The following is a 20388-nucleotide window of genomic DNA, read 5'->3' on the forward strand; positions in this document are numbered from 1 at the left end:
GCCTACCTCTGCAGTAAATGCAAGTAGGCCCCAGAAGAAAAAGAAAAGGAAACAGAGTAGGAAAGGTGGACAACCTTTACCCAAGGTTCCAGCAAGCCAAGGAGATTCTGCTCCAGTAGGGGAGAACTCCAAAAGTGGCTCTGATAAAGTCCAACCTGACCCACAAGAAGTCCTGACTAGTCAGGCAACTGTTAAGCCTGAGTGGGTGGCTCCTCAGCTAACAGAAGAAAGAGTGGAAGAAGGGTGTTTACTACAAGATGTGGTAACCCCCCACTCTAATACAGCAGACAGGCACCCTGAACCCAAAGAAGCCTGTAACTTAGCCCCTTCCCTTGTAGGTGAAGAGCTAAAGGTGTGGTTCTGGGCACTGACAGCTGTCAGTGGCCTCTGCTGGGTGTTAGCCTTTATGGCTGCACTATCCTTGGCATGGTGGTCTGACCCCATGCCAAATAACAAGTTAGGCCCCCTGACCCTGTTGGTCATGGTGGGGTTACTCCAGCTCTGGGTAACCTCTTTGGGTAAGCTAGGGGTGACCCTGGCTAAGATAAGATTAGCAGAGGTGGATACCTCTAACCCCAAAATAGAGAGAATGGGTGAAGACATAAAAAGCAGAGACAAGAGGCAGTTCAGACTAGGTCCTATCACTGTGGAAGTGGGTCAGTTCCCCAGAGGGAATGACCTGAACAGGAGGATGTAAGGCAGAGTAGGCCCTGCAACAAACCAGCCTATTTCCTCTACTCTTCCTCGCCTGACAGACTAGGAAGACTCTCCCAGCTTTGGCTGAGTCTCCTGGCCTGTGGGCTGGGGGGGGCTTGTGTAAAGAAATGGCTCCCTGTTGCAGTTACCCCCCACTTTTTGCCTGATACTGATGCTGACTTGACTGAGAAGTGTGCTGGGACCCTGCTAACCAGGCCCCAGCACCAGTGTTCTTTCACCTAAAATGTACCATTCTTTCCACAATTGGCACAACCCTGGCACCTAGGTAAGTCCCTTGTAACTGGTACCCCTGGTACCAAGGGCCCTGATGCCAGGGAAGGTCTCTAAGGGCTGCAGCATGTCTTATGCCACCCTAGGGACCCCTCACTCAGCACAGACACACTGCTTGCCAGCTTGTGTGTGCTGATGGGGAGAAAATGACTAAGTTGACATGGCACTCCCCTCAGGGTGCCATGCCAACCTCCCACTGCCTGTGGCATAGGTAAGTCATCCCTCTAGTAGGCCTTACAGCCCTAAGGCAGGGTGCACTATAACACAGGTGAGGGCATATGTGCATGAGCACTATGCCCCTACAGTGTCTAAGCAAAACCTTAGACATTGTAAGTGCAGGGTAGCCATAAGAGTATATGGGCTGGGAGTCTGTCAAAAACGAACTCCACAGCTCCATAATGGCTACACTGAATACTGGGAAGTTTAGTATCAAACTTCTCAGAATAATAAACCCACACTGATGCCAGTGTTGGATTTATTAAAAAATGCACACAGAGGGCATCTTAGAGATACCCCCTGTATTTTACCCAATTGTTCAGTGCAGGACTGACTGGTCTGTGCCAGCCTGCTGCTGAGAGACGAGTGTCTGACCTCATGCGGTGAGAGCCTTTGTGCTCTCTGAGGACAGAAACAAAGCCTGCTCTGGGTGGAGGTGCTTCACACCTCCCCCCTGCAGGAACTGTAACACCTAGCAGTGAGCTTCAAAGGCTCAAGCTTCGTGTTACAATGCCCCAGGGCACTCCAGCTAGTGGAGATGCCCGCCTCCTGGACCCAGCCCCCACTTTTGGCGGCAAGTCCAGGAGAGATAATGAGAAAAACAAGGAGGAGTCACTGGCCAGTCAGGACAGCCCCTAAGGTGTCCTGAGCTGAGGTGACTCTGACTTTTAGAAATCCTCCATCTTGCAGATGGAGGATTCCCCCAATAGGATTAGGGATGTGACCCCCTCCCCTTGGGAGGAGGCACAAAGAGGGTGTACCCACCCTCAGGGCTAGTAGCCATTGGCTACTAACCCCCCAGACCTAAACACGCCCTTAAATTTAGTATTTAAGGGCTCCCCTGAACCTAAGAATTTAGATTCCTGCAACTACAAGAAGAAGGACTGCCTAGCTGAAAACCCCTGCAGAGGAAGACCAGAAGACGACAACTGCCTTGGCTCCAGAAACTCACCGGCCTGTCTCCTGCCTTCCAAAGATCCTGCTCCAGCGACGCCTTCCAAAGGGACCAGCGACCTCGACATCCTCTGAGGACTGCCCCTGCTTCGAAAAGACAAGAAACTCCCGAGGACAGCGGACCTGCTCCAAGAAAGGCTGCAACTTTGTTTCCAGCAGCTTTGAAAGAACCCTGCAAGCTCCCCGCAAGAAGCGTGAGACTTGCAACACTGCACCCGGCGACCCCGACTCGACTGGTGGAGATCCAACACCTCAGGAGGGACCCCAGGACTACTCTGATACTGTGAGTACCAAAACCTGTCCCCCCTGAGCCCCCACAGCGCCGCCTGCAGAGGGAATCCCGAGGCTTCCCCTGACAGCGACTCTTTGAATCCAAAGTCCCGACGCCTGGGAGAGACCCTGCACCCGCAGCCCCCAGGACCTGAAGGACCGGACTTTCACTGGAGAAGTGACCCCCAGGAGTCCCTCTCCCTTACCCAAGTGGAGGTTTCCCCGAGGAATCCCCCCCTTGCCTGCCTGCAGCGCTGAAGAGATCCCGAGATCTCTCATAGACTAACATTGCGAACCCGACGCCTGTTCCTACACTGCACCCGGCCGCCCCCGCGCTGCTGAGGGTGAAATTTCTGTGTGGGCTTGTGTCCCCCCCGGTGCCCTACAAAACCCCCCTGGTCTGCCCTCCGAAGACGCGGGTACTTACCTGCAAGCAGACCGGAACCGGGGCACCCCCTTCTCTCCATTCTAGCCTATGCGTTTTGGGCACCACTTTGAACTCTGCACCTGACCGGCCCTGAGCTGCTGGTGTGGTGACTTTGGGGTTGCTCTGAACCCCCAACGGTGGGCTACCTTGGACCAAGAACTGAACCCTGTAAGTGTCTTACTTACCTGGTAAAACTAACAAAAACTTACCTCCCCCAGGAACTGTGAAAATTGCATTGTGTCCACTTTTAAAGTAGCTATTTGTCAATAACTTGAAAAGTATACATGCAATTGAAATGATTCAAAGTTCCTAATGTACTTACCTGCAATACCTTTCAAACAAGATATTACATGTTAAATTTGAACCTGTGGTTCTTAAAATAAACTAAGAAAAGATATTTTTCTATAACAAAACCTATTGGCTGGATTTGTCTCTGAGTGTGTGTACCTCATTTATTGTCTATGTGTATGTACAACAAATGCTTAACACTACTCCTTGGATAAGCCTACTGCTCGACCACACTACCACAAAATAGAGCATTAGTATTATCTCTTTTTACCACTATTTTACCTCTAAGGGGAACCCTTGGACTCTGTGCATGCTATTCCTTACTTTGAAATAGCACATACAGAGCCAACTTCCTACATGCCCGTGTTGAAACCAGCAGAAAATTATCAGCCGCAGATGCCAGGGTACTACAGTAGTGATAACAGTGCAGGAATGATTCTAGATCCAACAGTAAGGGGAGTACAGAATGGTTACAACCCAACAATGGGACAAGCTGAATCAACTCAGTTTTTGATGCCTCAAAAGCAGATGCAGGGAGGAAACGTACATGCTCAAATGACGGGGAGCCAGATGGGCATGCCGGCAGTGATGACCCATGGTGTGGGCATGAACATGCCACAGAACATGGGGAATGGACAGAACCCAGACGCGATATCCTTACCCATTACTGTAGGTCCAGCGGTACCTCTGTATAGTCAGCCTAATTCGGGTCTGAACAGTCAGGGATCAATGCTGCAGAATGGGACAGAAAGAAGGTGCATAGAAAACACTCCAGGGATAACTCCGATAGCGGCTCAGCCAACTGGGTCTGGGTCCTCGATGGAGTTTAGTCCCATATGTGCTCAGTCAACACTAGTGAGGTCGAGCCCCCCACTGATAATACCTCTCACATCGAACACTGAAAAGCTGCCGCAGCCATCGATGGCAGTCGATGTGAATGCCACGCTGATGGGGGTGAATGCGCAACAGTTGACACAGTGGTTCAACAGTCTGAATTCCACACAAAATTCAGCTAGTGGGAAAGGAGAAGACTATATGAATAGGGTCAGGTTGAACATGGAAGCACAAGAATTGGTGGAAGGGACTATGGGTGTGAACAGGTTAGAGTCCTACACGGAAGAAGAGCTGAGGTATCTATGTCCCAGGATTACGAAGGAAGTGAACAAGATACATAAGAGCTTGCAGGAAGCAGCTGACAGAAACGGGGTTGACATAGACAAGACGAAACACTTGAGCAGGAGCTACAGGCTAGATTTTGGGACCACAGATTTTGAACACATGAGGTCAGCAGGCATGAAGACCCACCTTAGAGAATTGCTGCAGAGTGCACAAGTGTGGAGGTGCTTAGACAAATGGGAAAGCAGGTGGGTAAAGAGGAAGGAAAAGAGGAGGGACAGTGCTACAGAACACAATGAGAAAAGACCGCAGAGTAGTGATACAGTAACAATGTTACCAATGAGGGAGACAGCAGGGGGAAAATTAGTACATGTACCATGGCACAGAAGCGACATTCAGTCCTTTACGGACGATTTTCCCAAACTAAGAGAGAAGCCGATTGAATGGTATCAGCAGACTGATAGGTTTGTGAAGCTTGCAAAATGTCTTTGGGAAGACCTGAACACTCTCTTTGAGATTGTGGTTCCGGCAGATTTGTGGGAGGATTGCAAAAGAGCTGTAGGTTGGCCGACAAGTGAACCTGAGAGGGACAGGGAGACAGGTGCACCATCACCTATGGTGATGAGCTTGTACTATAAGGTGATTGAGCATTTGAAAACGAAGGTACCCGCGAAGAATGTGGATTGGCAGAAGATTGATCGAACTGCCCAAGAGACTAAGGAATCGATTCATAGTTACTATGAGAGGTTGTTGAAGGCGTTCAAGAATTACAGTGGCACGGAAAAAATAGAGGCGAAGGACATGCTCCATTTTGTGTTCCGATTTGTGGAAGGGCTGAGGCCAGAGATAAGCCAGATGATAAAGTCACATTTGATTTTTTGGCAGTCTAAACCGATTGACGAAGTCTTGACTTATGCGAAATACTGTAGCGACGAAATTGAAGTGAAACAGAAAAAGCTGAAAGAGAAGGTGATGATGATGCAGCTTAAGGCAGCTCAAACAGGTTTGCAAGGTCTGCAAGGTTTGCAAGGAATGCAAGGGTTCCAACAGCAGGTACCACAACAGCCGTTGCAGTTGCAGGGAAACATGGCGTTTCAGCCACAGGCCAGAGGCAGAGGCCGAGGAGGTTTTGTGAATAATGGTCCGGATTTGAACACTGTTGTGACGGGTGTGCAGGCAATGAAGAAGGTGATGCCGTGTCACGGGTGCGGAATTGTAGGTCATTGGAAACGCGAGTGCCCGATGGTGGTGCAGGAAGGTGCAGGTGCAGGTGCAGGTGCAGGTGCAGGTGTTGGTCAGCAAAACAATGATGTCAATGCGTTTCAGACAATGAGGGGACCGAAAATGAGAGGTCCAAGCCCAAATTTTCAGACTGTAAATCAATTGCAGGGATTACAACCTATGCAGCCGCAGCAGATGCAGATGCCTCGTATGCAGATGACGCAAATGCAGCCGATGCAACAGCAGTTACCTATGGTACCTAATCAGCAAATGCAAATACCCTTGGCACCAATGAGTCAGCAGCAAGTGATGGTTCCTCCACAGGTAACGGGTCAGGTAATGAGTACAAATGGCACCGTACAACAGTTCCCATTACACAGTGAGAGTGGAATAAACAATGTATGGGAGAGTGAAAGTTCAGGAGAAGAAGGAGATTGTGTGCTTGCGGCATCCTTGGAAGTTGATCAAAGGGGTCCGTACGTAGAAGGAAGAGTAATGGGTCATCGTGTCTCGTTCTTGGTTGACACGGGAGCCACTCGTTCAACAGTTAAGAGCAGTGAAGTACCAAATTTGCCACTCTCAGGGAGGACAGTTCAAGTGGTGGGAGTAGCAAACAGACATCTGACGAACCCAATTACAGATCCAGTATCAGTCAGCATCGGTAACTACCAAGGGGTACATCAGTTTGTGGTATGTGACTCAAGCCCGATAGCACTGTTAGGGAGAGACCTCTTGTGCAAATTGGGTTGTTCGATCATGTGTTCGAACGAAGGAATAACAATACAGACGAGCAGTGATGGGGAAGAAGAGGACAGTGTAGAGGGGGATGAAATGGAAACGGTCGATGAAGAGTATCCTCTGATTTGTCTTTTCCCGATGATAACTGAAGAGGACATCCCAGCTGAATTACGGGAGACAGTCGGAAAAGAAGTGTGGGACATGACAGGGAAAGAGGTGGGATTGATGAAAGGAGTGGAACCAGTGAAAGTGGCTGTAAAGCCCAATGCAATCTTTCCCCAGACCCCACAATACCACATGCCACAAGATACCCTCATGAAAGTTGCTCAACTCATTGACGAATTTGTAAAACAGGGGGTACTGAAAGAAGTGTTAAGTAGTCCATGTAATTCACCAATAATGGGACTAATAAAGCCGAGTGGAAAGGTCCGACTCGTGCAGGATTTGAGGAAAATAAATGACATCATAGTCAAGTGCTGCCCTGTCGTACCGAATCCAGCTGTGATAATGTTTCAAATTCCTTGCGATGCTGAATGGTTCTCAGTCATCGATTTGTCACAAGCATTCTTTTCTGTGCCTCTTCATGAGGACAGCCAATTCCTCTTTTGTTTCAAATTCCTAGAAAGAGTGTACAGTTGGTGTCGAATCCCTCAAGGGTTTTCTGAGTCACCGTCAATATTCAATCAGATCTTAAAGAAAGATTTGGAAGCATTAGAATTGCCATTCGAGTCAACCCTAGTACAGTACATTGATGACTTACTGGTTGCATCAAAGACAGAAAGTAGCTGCACAGCCGATACCATTGCTCTGTTGAATCATTTGGGAAGGAATGGACATAAAGTGTCCCCTTCCAAGTTGCAGTTCTGTCAGAAGAAAGTGAAATACTTGGGTCACCAGATAGAGAAAGGGTCACGGAGAATAATGAAGGAAAGAATAAGAAGCGTACTACAAATGGGTCCACCAAAGACAAGGAAGGAGGTGAGGAAGTTTTTGGGAATGGTGGGCTATTGTCGCCAGTGGATACCCAACTTCTCGTCTCTAGCAAAGCCCCTACTGAAATTGACCCAAAAGGATGCCTTGGATGAAATTGAGCTGAAAGGAGACGAGATGGATGCTTTTGTTGAATTAAAGGAATGCATGTGCAGGGCTCCAGCTTTAGGTATGCCTGATTACACGAAGCCTTTCACATTGTTTTGTCATGAACGTGATGCATGTTCTTTGTCTGTCTTGACTCAAGCCCATGGTGGCGTGAACAGACCAGTAGCGTATTTTTCAGCTACTTTGGATCCGGTCGCAGCAGCACTCCCAGGGTGTTTGCGCGCCGTAGCAGCAGTTGGTATCAGCCTCACTCAGAGTGAAGGAATAGTGATGGGACACCCAGTAACAGTCATGGTCCCTCACTCAGTTGAGATACTTTTGACCCGCTCCCGAACGCAACACATGACTGGAGCAAGACTCACAAGGTATGAAACGATAATTCTGGGCTCACCGAATGTGCAGCTGAAAAGGTGCACTACGTTGAATCCAGCAACCTTGCTTCCTGGAGAAAATGCCGAAATTGAGAACGCTGAAGACGTCGAGCATGACTGCCTTCAGGTGACTGAATTTTGCACAAAACTTCGACCGGACATCAAGGATACCAAGCTTGATGAAAATGACCAAATTCTTTTTGTTGATGGTTCATGTCTAAGAGATGGGATGGGGATTTTGAAAGCAGGATATGCTGTATGTACTGTAACAGGGGTCTTGGAAGCGGGATGGCTTCAAGGAGTCTATTCTGCACAAGTAGCAGAACTTGTAGCCCTTACCAGAGCATGTCAACTGTCTGCATTGATGAAAGTTACCATTTACACTGATAGTCAATACGGGTTTGGGATTGTGCATGACTTTGGACAACTATGGTCACAGAGAGGTTTCCTGACTTCTTCAGGATCCCCAGTGAAGAACGGGGAGAGGATAAGGGAATTGTTACATGCCATTCAAGTGCCAGCCGAAGTTGCAGTGGTAAAGTGTAGTGCTCACACGAAAGGACAGGACTATGTGTCTCTAGGAAATGCATATGCGGATCAAGTCGCAAGATTTTGTGCCTTGAACTGTATATTACTGAGAGATGAATGGAACTCAATAAGTGAGCCAGAACTCGAACCAGCTGAAGCATTTGCCTTGAAGGTCGTAGATACGATAGAGGAACTAAAAGCACTACAAAATAATGTCAGGGAGGATGAAAGAGATTCCTGGATTAAATCACAATGTATAAAGAGACAAGACGAGTTATGGGTTTCACATGAGGGAAAATATGTTTTGCCAAATAGTCTCTTATCACAGCTTGCGCGGTTCTATCATGGGCAGGCTCACCTAGGGAGAGATGCCATGATAAGATTGTTCAAAACTGATTGGTTTAACCCCAGATTTCGTCAAGCTGCAGAAGCAGTTTGCCATCGATGTGTCACTTGCCAGCAGATGAACCCAGGAAAGGGAACAGTTGTGAACGCGAGTCACATTGGTAGGGCAAGCGGGCCTTTTAGTCGAATGCAGATGGATTTCATTGAGATGCCTGTGCATGGGGGTCTGAAATATGTGCTGGTGATTGTGTGCATTTTTAGTCACTGGATTGAGGCATACCCCACACGTAGAAATGACAGCCTTACAGTTGCCAAGCTATTGTTGAGAGAGTTGATACCACGTTTCGGATTCCTGATCTCTTTAGAATCAGATAGGGGAAGTCACTTCAATAACGAGGTGATAAAGTTACTTTGCGAAGCGCTGAACATTGAGCAAAAGCTGCACTGTAGCTATCGCCCTGAAGCCTCAGGACTGGTGGAGCAGATGAATGGTACGCTGAAATCGAGAATGGCAAAAATATGTGCATCGACAAATTTGAAATGGCCTGACGCATTGCCCTTAGTGCTAATGTCAATGAGAAACACTCCTGATAGAAAGACTGGATTGTCTCCGCATGAAATTCTCATGGGCAGGGCTATGAGACTTCCTGCAGTTCCCGCAAACATGCTTTTGAACATTACAGATGATATGGTGTTAGACTACTGCAAAGGACTGGCTGACGTGGTTCGCTCTTTCTCTCACCAGGTGGAAGCGACCACCTTGCCACCGATCCAAGGTCCAGGACACGCACTGAAAGCAGGTGATTGGGTCGTGGTAAAGAAGCACGTGAGAAAGTCGTGTCTGGAACCCCGTTGGAAAGGCCCTTTCCAAGTGATCCTGACGACAACTACCGCTGTGAAGTGTGCGGGGGTTCCCAACTGGATTCACGCCAGTCACACAAAGAAGGTGTTGTGTCCCACAGATGAGGAAGTTGAAGCGCTGAAACTACCAGTGCCTGATAAAGCAGTGCTGAGTGCTCAAACAGAACAAAAGCGAACCGAAAGCGAACAGGCAGAAACGGGAGAAAAGGAGATATTCTCTGACGACGAAGACACCAACTCGCTCGGGGGAAACCAAGGAGAAAGTTCAGACAGCGACGAAGCAGCTGAAGGTGACAAGGAACCTGAAGCAGCTGAGGGTAGCAAAAAGCCTGAAGCAGCTGAAGGTGACAAAGAACCTGAAGCAGCTGAAAGTGATAAAGAGCCTGAAGAAAGTAACGGTGACGAAGGGCTCGAAAAAGGTGAAGAGGCAGGAGAGCCTGATCAGAGGAGGGCTTTCCCAGAAGCAGACGATACAGAAAAAGAAAAGGAGAACGTGATCGATTCCCCGGAAGAAGGGGATAAGGGAGAGCAGAACGAAAAGGTTCAAGCTTCCACAGAAAAGACTGCAGGTCCATCAAATGGACACGGCGCGAAGAGGAGACTAAGTATCTCACCACTAAAAGAAAAGGGTAAAGAAAGTTTGAACGACGGAGGAAGGCCAAAAGTGAAGGAGAAAAGAAAGGAAGTGACTGTCGTGGAACAATCGTCAAGTGAGGAAAAGGACTTGACAAAAGAGGAAAGTACCAGCGAAGCCGAGTCGAAAAGGGAAGCAAAATTGAAAAGAAAAAGGATACCGAACAGAAGGTATTCCGGTCCTCAATGGGCATATGCAGTCAATGACGATTGGACTGACGAGTTTGTATCTCTAAGCATCGAGAACGAAGAAGAAGAAGAGATACCAATAGAAAAGAAAAGTTTCATAGACTCTGTCGATTGAAAGAGTAAATGATATTGCTTGCTACAATCTAACGTGAAAGAAACAACCCACTGAGACATTGCTAAACCGGATGAGACTTGCTAAACTGATAAAGACTGAGTTATTGCCGAATTGAGACAAATGCTGCTAACCGATAAGTGACTGGCCTTTTGAAGAAGACGGTGTGAACATTGCGCTTGTTCAGCTTTGTAACTGAATTGCTAAGTAGTTTCTTTTATAGGTGCTTCTAGCTCTCTGATTCTATACAGATCATGACTAGGTACGCTACGCAAAATAATAGAAAGAGATATTGTAAATACGTGTGTATAGGCTTGGTAATTACATGTGTAATAATAATAATGGCAATTGTGTTTGGAATGCATGGAAAGGGTGAAAGTGAGCATATTGAAGCTTCTACTATTGCTCCTGTTACTGTCACTGAACTAACCCCATTGAAAAGACTAGCATTGGATGAGAGACTCTTGCACGATAAGAAAGAGCTTTCGTATAACGTTTTCTATCGCTTGCTAACTGAGTATGTTGAGACTATGGATGCGAAGGATTGTTATGTGTGTACACAGATACCGACATCAGTAAAGGAAGGGTAACTTATCACCACATGCCTCTTACATATGGGATTACATGTAGTATAGTAATGTCTAGGTTTTATGGTCAAACTAACATACAGTATTTTTACTCGAATTATGATGTTACCTTTGCTTATGTTCCTATAATAGCGCAGCTTAGCCAGATTGCTAAAGATTAGGATGCTAAAATAATGAGGGAATTTTTCGAGCCAATGCAACCTTTTGAAACGGCTCATGCTCATAGGGAGAACCTTACTTGCTCAGTCTCTGCTGTAGAAATAAGCTTTTTAGATCGCACAGATGATAGAAGGGCACAAATGAAGGCGAAATTAGAAAAGGAGTTACATAAGAGGACTTCAGTAGATAACTATGATTTTGCTGCTATAAAGACACAAGGGAAAATAGCTTTAGACGCTTGGCATGTAGGGAAATTTTGTATATATCGAGGAGAATCTTATTATGACAACATTTTTGTAGGAGCGAGTGAATGCAAACATACGTTTATTTTTAAGGCCAAATGGACATTCATGATGAACGGACTTGACCCTGTCATTCCAGGTGTATATTACATTTGTGGGCATAACGCTTATTATCGTCTTCCAAAGGGATGGTGGGGGAGATGTTATTTGGGTATAGTGTTCCCAAAGGTTTATCAGCTGGATGACGTATCGATGATTCAAAAGACATCTGGATCCCATCGTATTCAGAAAAGAGAGACCGCAGCTGCTGTGGTAGGTGATATATTTGGAGCCATGATTCCTTCATTAGGAGTTGTGTTGAATTCCATCAAGATACGAAAGTTGTCTACTATAGTGGATAACATGCTGACAAAGTTTTCAGGTGCTATAATCCTGATAGATGCTGAGCTTGCAGCGGAAAGAGCTATGACTCTTCAAAATAGGCTTGCTTTAGACATTCTTTTAGCAAAGGATGGAGGCGTTTGCAAAATGATTGGTGCAAGACACTGTTGTACCTATATACCTGATAATAGTGTGAAGATTAAAACTATGCTTGCTAATCTAACAAAAGAAAGTGCAGATTTGAAGGAATTGAAAGAACCAGGAGTGTGGGAGAAGGTTGGAAAAGGACTTGCTTCAGTGGGACATTGGATTGGGGGAATTTGGAATGGAATATTATTGAAAATAATAGAAGGAATATTAATAGTAATAATTTGTGTATTTGGAATTTGGGGAATAAAAAGGGGAATAATAATGATTATGGAAAGAATTAAAAGAAGAAAAGAAGAGAAAATTATGAAAAGAATGGCAGAAGAATACAAAGCGCAATCTAGGGGTACTAAAAGGAAAAGGGAACTGACAGAATTTTAATGGAATAAAATTTGTGGGCGTGGTTTGGTGTGATGACAAGTAGTCATCAGAGGAGGGATTGATGAAGCAGAAAATGAAGGTTTTGATTTATTAACGCGTAGACGTAGTGCTGAAATAATCATGTGTGACTTTAACCGAACTAATTAAGATTGTACGGGGACAAAATGTGCCCTCAGAGTAGTTTGCCATCATTTATAAGCGTGCTTTTTATAACGTGGTGTATTAGAATCGCACTAATCCGACATAATCATAAACGTGTGTTACGATTTGCTTGTTTGAAATGTTTTAGCTTAGCATTACTTTAGCGGAGGCTTTGGCCTAGTTGCCCGGTCTCACGGTTTAGATGCTCGTATTTTTCCACTGTGCTATTAAACGTGTATTTTTTTCTTGAAGCTGTACTTTTCCACGGAAGCTGTTCACATGCTTATCTTAAAGTTAGTGCCAGCCTGGCATATTTTCTCTTTAATTCAAGGTCGACTTGCAGGTGCGGACAATGGAGGCTCTGAAAGTGAGCTAATTGGGAGACAATGTTGCGATTTGCGTACCCATCTCCAAGGATAATGTATGCTTAAGTAAAAGTTTGAGAACTGTCGTTTTTGATTGGACAATTTGAAGCTAACCTATGAACCCTCCAATGGAAGACCCTACAGGATTTGAACTGTTGTCTATAAAAACCAGGTGCACGAGAAGAAGGTAGCCATTATAGCCATTACGCGCTATGATTGCCATTGTGCTATTATCGGCCATTACCCGGATACTACGCCATTTTGACTTCGTAGCTATTATGGCCCACTTTGCTGCGACGCCATTTTGAAAGAGACTTTGATTTCTTTCTCTAATCGAGAGAAAGAGACTTTAAATGATTCTTGCCCTAGAGACTTTAACTTTGATCCCTTTGCATGAAGTAGTAGTCTTACCTTGCCGCCGTGAGGCAATTGCCCCGTTCACCCCTGCCCCTTTGTCCCGTCCCATGCTGATCGAGAAACGGTACCCATGATGACCGAAGAACGGTACCTGTGAGACGAAGACTTCCTTGTATGCTGATCGTAATTGGTAAATATGAAAGGAAATTGTAAAATTGCATTGTGTTTCTTTTAGGTAACCAACTGCTGATTTTGGTAAGATCCCTAGTTAAGAGTTTTCTAAATTAATGTTGCTAAATTGTTTTTGCATGAAGTCCCACATGCCGATGCTAATTTGAGGTTAGATGAGGATTCCATATGTCGCACGATGCAATTTGAGATCTTGTTATGCTGACTAAATGTACGCAATTAGTTCATTACAGATTATCGTATTAGTGATTTGCATTGCTATTATCGAATGCCTCGTGATTCAAATGCTTCATAGATTGCACTTGTTTCGACGTTATGGACAGCTATTAATGTTCATATATGTTTATCATTTGGTTTGGAGACACATTTATATTGTGCTAGCTTTGTTAATATAGGGGAATAAAATTCACTAACTTTGCAATAAACTGGTGTGGTTATTCCTGACTGAAAGGTCAGGGTTCGCCGAAATGTATTCTGGATTAATGGTAAAGTGTTATGTCGTTCAAGGCGTTGCTTATGTTCGTTATTGATTATTGATTTTGATGAAATTGATCGATTAAGAGTACAGAGAGTTCCCACTAAGTCAAAAGATTCGTCGGCCTAAAGAGCGTTCAAACGTAGGTAAATGATTACTACGGACCGCTCTATCAAACTGATCACTGATATCCAGCACGAGGTATCAGGGACTGATATCTCACCCTGGCAGCTAGTACGGAGATACCGCAAGCTATTTGGAAGTGCTGCAGCTTTGCCTAGCACCACCTCATGGGTGGAGTGCAGTGGCTGTAGTCAGCCACTGCTAAGTGTGTGCCCCAGTACTCCTGCGAAACTGGCCCGGCTAGCATGGGGTACGGCTTGCAGAAACTGGCGTGACTCGCTCCCCCCGGTTGGTTGGAGTTGAGGTGGCAAGGTTGTCTCAAAGTATTTCTCTTTGGAATTTCTTTGGAGGTTAACCCCTTCCCCGCCACGGACGTAATGGTTACGTCCATGGCAGCGCCCGTGTGGCGCCATGGACGGAACCATTACGTCCAGGGACTGGCAGTCGGGGGAAGCGCTAGCGCTTCCCCCGAGGGCCGCCCCCCAACACCCCCAGGCCAGGGCTGAAATGGGAATCCCTTCCCCTTTCACGCCCCCCCCCACCCCCCCCATGACGTCAGCGCGCGATCGCGCGCTGATTTCATGGAAAGGGGGAATGACGCGCTGGAAGCCATTTGCTTCCAGCGCGTCAAGGGAGAAGGTGAGTATTTCACCTTCCTGCGGGGTGGGGGTGCTCTCAGAGAGGCATCGAGGGAAAGGAAAGGGTTTTCCTTTCCCTCGATGTCTCTTTGAGCATTCCTGCTGCCCGATCGCGATGCGATCGGGCAGCAGGAATGCCCACTACACACCAGGGATTTCTGTATGTGTGTGTGTGAATATTAGTGTAGGGGAGCGACCCCTTGGGCAAGGGTCGCTCCCCTTTGGGGGCACATGCATTTTACGTCGTTTCTGCCCCCCCTGGGGGCAGATTAGCCCTATTTTTAGGCCGATCTGCCCCCAAGGGGGGCAGAAAGCCACTAGACACCAGGGATTTTATTGTTGCTTTGTATTTTTTGTGTTGGGGGGCAGCCCCTTGGGCAAGGGTCGCTCCCCTTTGGGGGCACATGTATTTTACGTCGTTTCTGCCCCCCCTGGGGGCAGATTGGCCCTATTTTTAGGCCGATCTGCCCCCAAGGGGGGCAGAAAGCCACTAGACACCAGGGATTTTATTGTTGATTTGTATTTTTTGTGTTGGGGGGCGGCCCCTTGGGCAAGGGTCGCTCCCCTTTGGGGGCACATGTATTTTACGTCGTTTCTGCCCCCCCTGGGGGCAGATTGGCCCTATTTTTAGGCCGATCTGCCCCCAAGGGGGGCAGAAAGCCACTAGACACCAGGGATTTTATTGTTGATGTGTATTTTTTGTGTTGGGGGGCGGCCCCTTGGGCAAGGGTCGCCCCCAGGGGCCCTCATGTATTTTTGGGCAGTTCTGCCCCCCTTGGGGGCAGAGAGGCCTATTTTTTTTAGGCCTTTCTGCCCCCAAGGGGGGCAGAATCCCAATAGCGCCAGAAATAGTATGTATGTATGTGTGCTTTGTGTTGGGGGGTGGCCCCTTGGGCAAGGGTCGCTCCCCCCAGGGGCGCAATGTATTTATTGTCGTGGGGGCAGATTGGCCCTATTTTTAGGCCGATCTGCCCCCAAGGGGGGCAGAAAGCCACTAGACACCAGGGATTTTATTGTTGATTTTTATTTTTTGTGTTGGGGGGTGGCCCCTTGGGCAAGGGTCGCCCCCAGGGGCCCACATGTATTTTTGGGCAGTTCTGCCCCCCTAGGGGGCAGATATGCCTATTTTTTAGGCCTTTCTGTCCCCAAGGGGGGCAGAATCCCCATAGCGCCAGGGATACTATGTATGTGTGTGTGTGCTTTGTGTGGGGGTGTGGCACCTTGGGCAAGGGTCGCCCCCCCCAAAGGGTGCAATGTAATCTGGGCGATTTCTGCCCCCTCCCCTTGGGGGTAGATTGGCCTATTTTTTTTTAGGCCCATCTTCCCCCAAGCAGAGAAGACTAGACACGGGAAAATGAAAAAATGGTTAGTGGCGGAGTGTTTGTCAACTGGCGAAGTATTTACTTTTATGATAATAACAGTTTTTCTCCTTTTTGTTTTAGTTCAAAGCTTTTGCTGACTTTGCTGTGGCTTGTTGCAGTTTTGGCAGTAGTTGTCCTGCGGTTTGCGTAGTTGCATGTTTTAGGTAAGTAAATAAATTTACTCCAAGTGAGTATTGTTGCAATGCATGAATGACATGTTTGTAGGTGGTGTACTGAATGCAGGATTGTGTGTGAAATTGTCCTTAGAGTTATGCACAATGATTATTGTGTTGTCTTATGTCTAATTTGCTTTTTTTTTTCTCTTTTTAGTGGGATATCGTTGGTGATTGCTGTGGCTGTGCAGAGTAGTTGCTGGTGAGTCAAGCTTTTTCAGGCAAGTGAGCAGTATAGTTTTTGAGTTTATAATTCTTAGTGATAAACCTATACTTTGTTACTTATCTTACACAGTGCTGGTTGTTGGTGGTGTATTTGTCCAGTTAATTTTAGTAGGAAGGATCATGGCCAGCCGTAGGATGACCGCTCAGCAGGTTGTTAGTGTGCTTTTTGAGTCATCTTCTGACCATGAATATGAGACTGACTCTGCATCTGAGGCAGAGGAGGAAGTGCAGGATTCTGGAAGTGAATTTTCTGTCAGAGATTAATCATCTGATGATGAAGCCACTGTCAGTGCTGATGAAGGGCCTGTTTTAGAGGAGGACAGTGATGTGCCAATGGTGCAGGAGCCAGCGGCTGAAAGGCTTCCCATTGGAAGACCTGACGCATGGGTTGCACCAAACATGGAGCAGCCACAGTTGCCTGCGTTTACTGGTTTTCCAGGGTGTCGAGTTAATACGGAAAACTTTTTGCCCGTCAACTTTTTTGAGTTGTTTATGGACGATATATTTTTGGAAGAGATTGTTGAGCAGACTAATTTGTATGCAGAGCAGTTTTTGAGGGACAACGCTGCCAGACTTAGGCCACACTCTAGAGCTAGCCGGTGGATTCCCACAAATCTGGAAGAGTTGAAAAAGTTCTTGGGTTTAACTTTTTTGATGGGGCTGATAAGGAAGCCGTCGCTGTCTTCATATTGGTCTACTAGTCCCTTGATGGCAACTGCTATATTTCCTGCCATCATGAGTCGTAACCGGTATGAGCTTCTTCTTCGGATGTTGCATTTTGTAGATAATGCTTTAGCCTTGCCACGAGATCATCCTGATTCTGACCGTCTTTTTAAGATTAGACCTGTCCTTGATCATTTGGTAGATCGGTTTTCAGAGATCTATGTTCCAGGGAAAGAAATATCTGTAGATGAGTCTTTGGTCCTGTTCAAGGGTCGTTTGGTTTTTAGGCAGTACATTCCTAGCAAGAGGGCACGGTATGGAATTAAATTGTATATGCTGTCAGAAAGTAGTACAGGATATGTTTATAATTTCCGGGTCTACACTGGTAGGGATTCCAATATTGACCCCCCTGGTTGTCCTCCCACTTTTGGAGTTAGTGAGAAAATTGTGTGGGAACTTGGTAGACGACTGTTTAACAAAGGTCACCATTTATATGTAGATAACTTCTACACTGGAGTTCGGTTGTTCAAGGAGTTGTTCAGAGTGGACACTGTTGCTTGTGGCACAATCCGCTCTAATCGGAAAGGCTATCCAAAAGAGCTTGTCTGTAAAAAACTTGAGAAGGGACAGTGCAGTGCCTTGCGGAATGATGAGCTGCTAGCTCTGAAATTTGTAGACAAGAGGGATGTATACATGCTAAGCACCATCCATGATGAGAGTACTTCACCTGTGGCTGTTTGGGGTCAGGTTGCCGAAGTGCGCAAACCTGTGTGCATCTTAGACTATAATAAGCACATGGGTGGTGTTGATAGAGTAGATCAGAGGTTAGAACCTTACACTGCTGCTCGTAAGTCTTATGTGTGGTATAAGAAATTAGCGCTTCACTTGTTCCACTTGGCAACTTTTAATGCTTTTGTTGTGTTTAAGGATAGTTCTCCAGAGTCAAGGATGACATTTGTGAAATTTCAGGAGTCTCTCATAGCTAGCCTTGTTGTGCTGGAACAGGCAAGAGTTCCTAGAGAAGCAGTGGTGGAGGATGTGGCTAGATTGAAAGATCGTCACTTTGCTGAGCACATTCCTCCCACGGCCAAAAAAAACTTTCCTGCTAAGAGATGTAGAGTCTGTGCTGGAAGAGGTATCAGGAAGGAGACTAGGATGTACTGCCCTGATTGTCCTTCAAAGCCTGGGCTGTGTGTGGGTGGCTGTTTCAGGAGCTACCACACACAGAAGAATTATTGGGAAATTCTGTGAGCGTAAACTGGTGTTTTATATTTTTATATGTTCGGTTTCACGGTTGGCATTAGTCATGTATTCAGTTAGAGCTTTTGTGTTTGTAGTTTTGTACTAATTTATGATTAGTGGTTTCTTTGTTGTTTAAAAACAAAAAAAAGGGGATGGCATGTGTAGAGTGGCGCTTGGCTGGCGGCGTGGGTGTGGTGGCGCTTGGCTGGCGGTGTGTGTGGGGTGGCGCTTGGCTGGCGGTGTGTGTGGGGTGGCGCTTGGCTGGCGGTGTGTGTGGGGTGGCGCTGGGCTGGCGGTGTGTGTGGGGTGGCGCTGGGCTGGCGGTGTGTGTGGGGTGGCGCTTGGCTGGTGGTGTGGGTGGGGTGGCGCTTGGCTGGTGGTGTGGCGCTTGGCTGGCAGTGCCGGCCAAACGCCAGTCCACACACTCATCAGCTGGTGTGATTGCTGTATCAGGCATGTGGGCGTATGAAAGTGATGGGCCCTTGACTGGCGCTGTCTGTGGATGCGAGTCTTGTAATGTGCTGGGCCCGTGGCTGGCGGCGTGAATGGTCTAGTGCATGTCATGTATGAAAGGTGTGTGAATGGACTGTAAAGCGGTTGGTGCCTTGTCGTGGCTTTACAGCTCACGAGCTGTGAGTCATTGGTTCAGTTTTTTGGCCTTTCAGTTATTACCAGTGCATTTCACTTTTGTGAAATCTCTTGTTAATAAAATTTGATCTACTGAACCATCACTCACCCTCGTGCCAAATCCAACCAGTATGTGTGGTACAAATGACAAAACCTGCTCCGCTGTAATCAGGCGTCGCAGCACACTTGAGACACGCTAGGTGCCTCAGGTGGGACCCCGATGATGAAGCATGCCACCAACTTGGTTGGTGGGTGAGGGGTCTTCTTCACATAACCTAAGTGTGTTTCTTTTCACAATTTTAGTGTTTGGCACATCACGGACGTATGTGCACACATCAAAGTGATATATTCCAAAAATACCTGTGTTTGGGGGGGAGGGCCCACCTATGTTTTTGGTCCTGGGTGCGGCCGTCATGTAGGGAAACCTACAAAACCCAGAAACTTTTTAAAACTAGGCACCCCAAGGAGTCTAGGGAGGTGTGGCTTGTGTGGCTCCCCCAACATTTTCTTACCCAGACTCCTCTGTAAACCTCACAATTTGCATAAAAAAGCATATTTTCCTGATTTTTCTTAGTAGGATCACCGCTCCAGCACAAAATTCCTACTCCCCAGTTTTCCCCTCAGTCTCCCAAGTAAAATGACACCTCACTTATGTGGGTCCCCAAAGCAGAGTCCGTCTAAAGATGTATAAAAGAATATGCCCTTATAAACTTGCTGTGCTATCCCTTCTATCCCTTCAGGTTTTGGGCCTTATTATGTTGCAGGCACCTGGGCCACCCACACAAGTGAGGTATCATTTTTATCGGGAGACTTGGGGGAACGCTGGGTGGAAGGAAATTTGTGGCTCCTATCAGATTCCAGAACTTTCTGCCACAGAAATGTGAGGAACATGTGTTTTTTTAGCCAAATTTTGAGGTTTGCAAAGGATTCTGTGTAACAGAACCTGGTCCGTGCCCCGCAAGTCACCCCTCCTTGGATTCCCCTAGGTCTCTAGTTTTCAGAAATGCACTGGTTTGGTAGGTTTCCCTAGGCGCCGGGTGAGCTACAGGCCAAAATCCGCAGGTAGGCACTGTTTTCTCCCAAAATTGTGGATGTGTCCACGTTGCGCTTTGGGGTGTTTCCTGTCGCAGGCGCTAGGCCTACCCACGCAAGTGAGGTATCATTTTTATCGGGAGACTTGGGGGAACGCTGGGTGGAAGGAAATTTGTAGCTCCTCTCAGATTCCAGAACTTTCTGCCACAGAAATGTGAGGAACATGTGTTTTTTTAGCCAAATTTTGAGGTTTGCAAAGGATTCTGGGTAACAGAACCTGGTCCGAGCCCCGCAAGTCACCCCTCCTTGGATCCCCCTAGGTCTCTAGTTTTCAGAAATGCACAGGTTTGGTAGGTTTCCCTAGGTGGCGGCTGAGCTAGAGGCCAAAATCTACAGGTAGTCACTTTGCTAAAAACAGCTCTGTTTTCTGTGATATGTCCACGTTGTGTTTTGGGGCATATCCTGTCGCGGGAGCTAGGCCTACCCACACAAGTGAGGTATCATTTTTATCGGGAGACGTGGGGGA

The sequence above is a fragment of the Pleurodeles waltl genome, chromosome 7, assembly GCF_031143425.1.
Source record: "Pleurodeles waltl isolate 20211129_DDA chromosome 7, aPleWal1.hap1.20221129, whole genome shotgun sequence".
NCBI lineage: Eukaryota > Metazoa > Chordata > Amphibia > Caudata > Salamandridae > Pleurodeles > Pleurodeles waltl.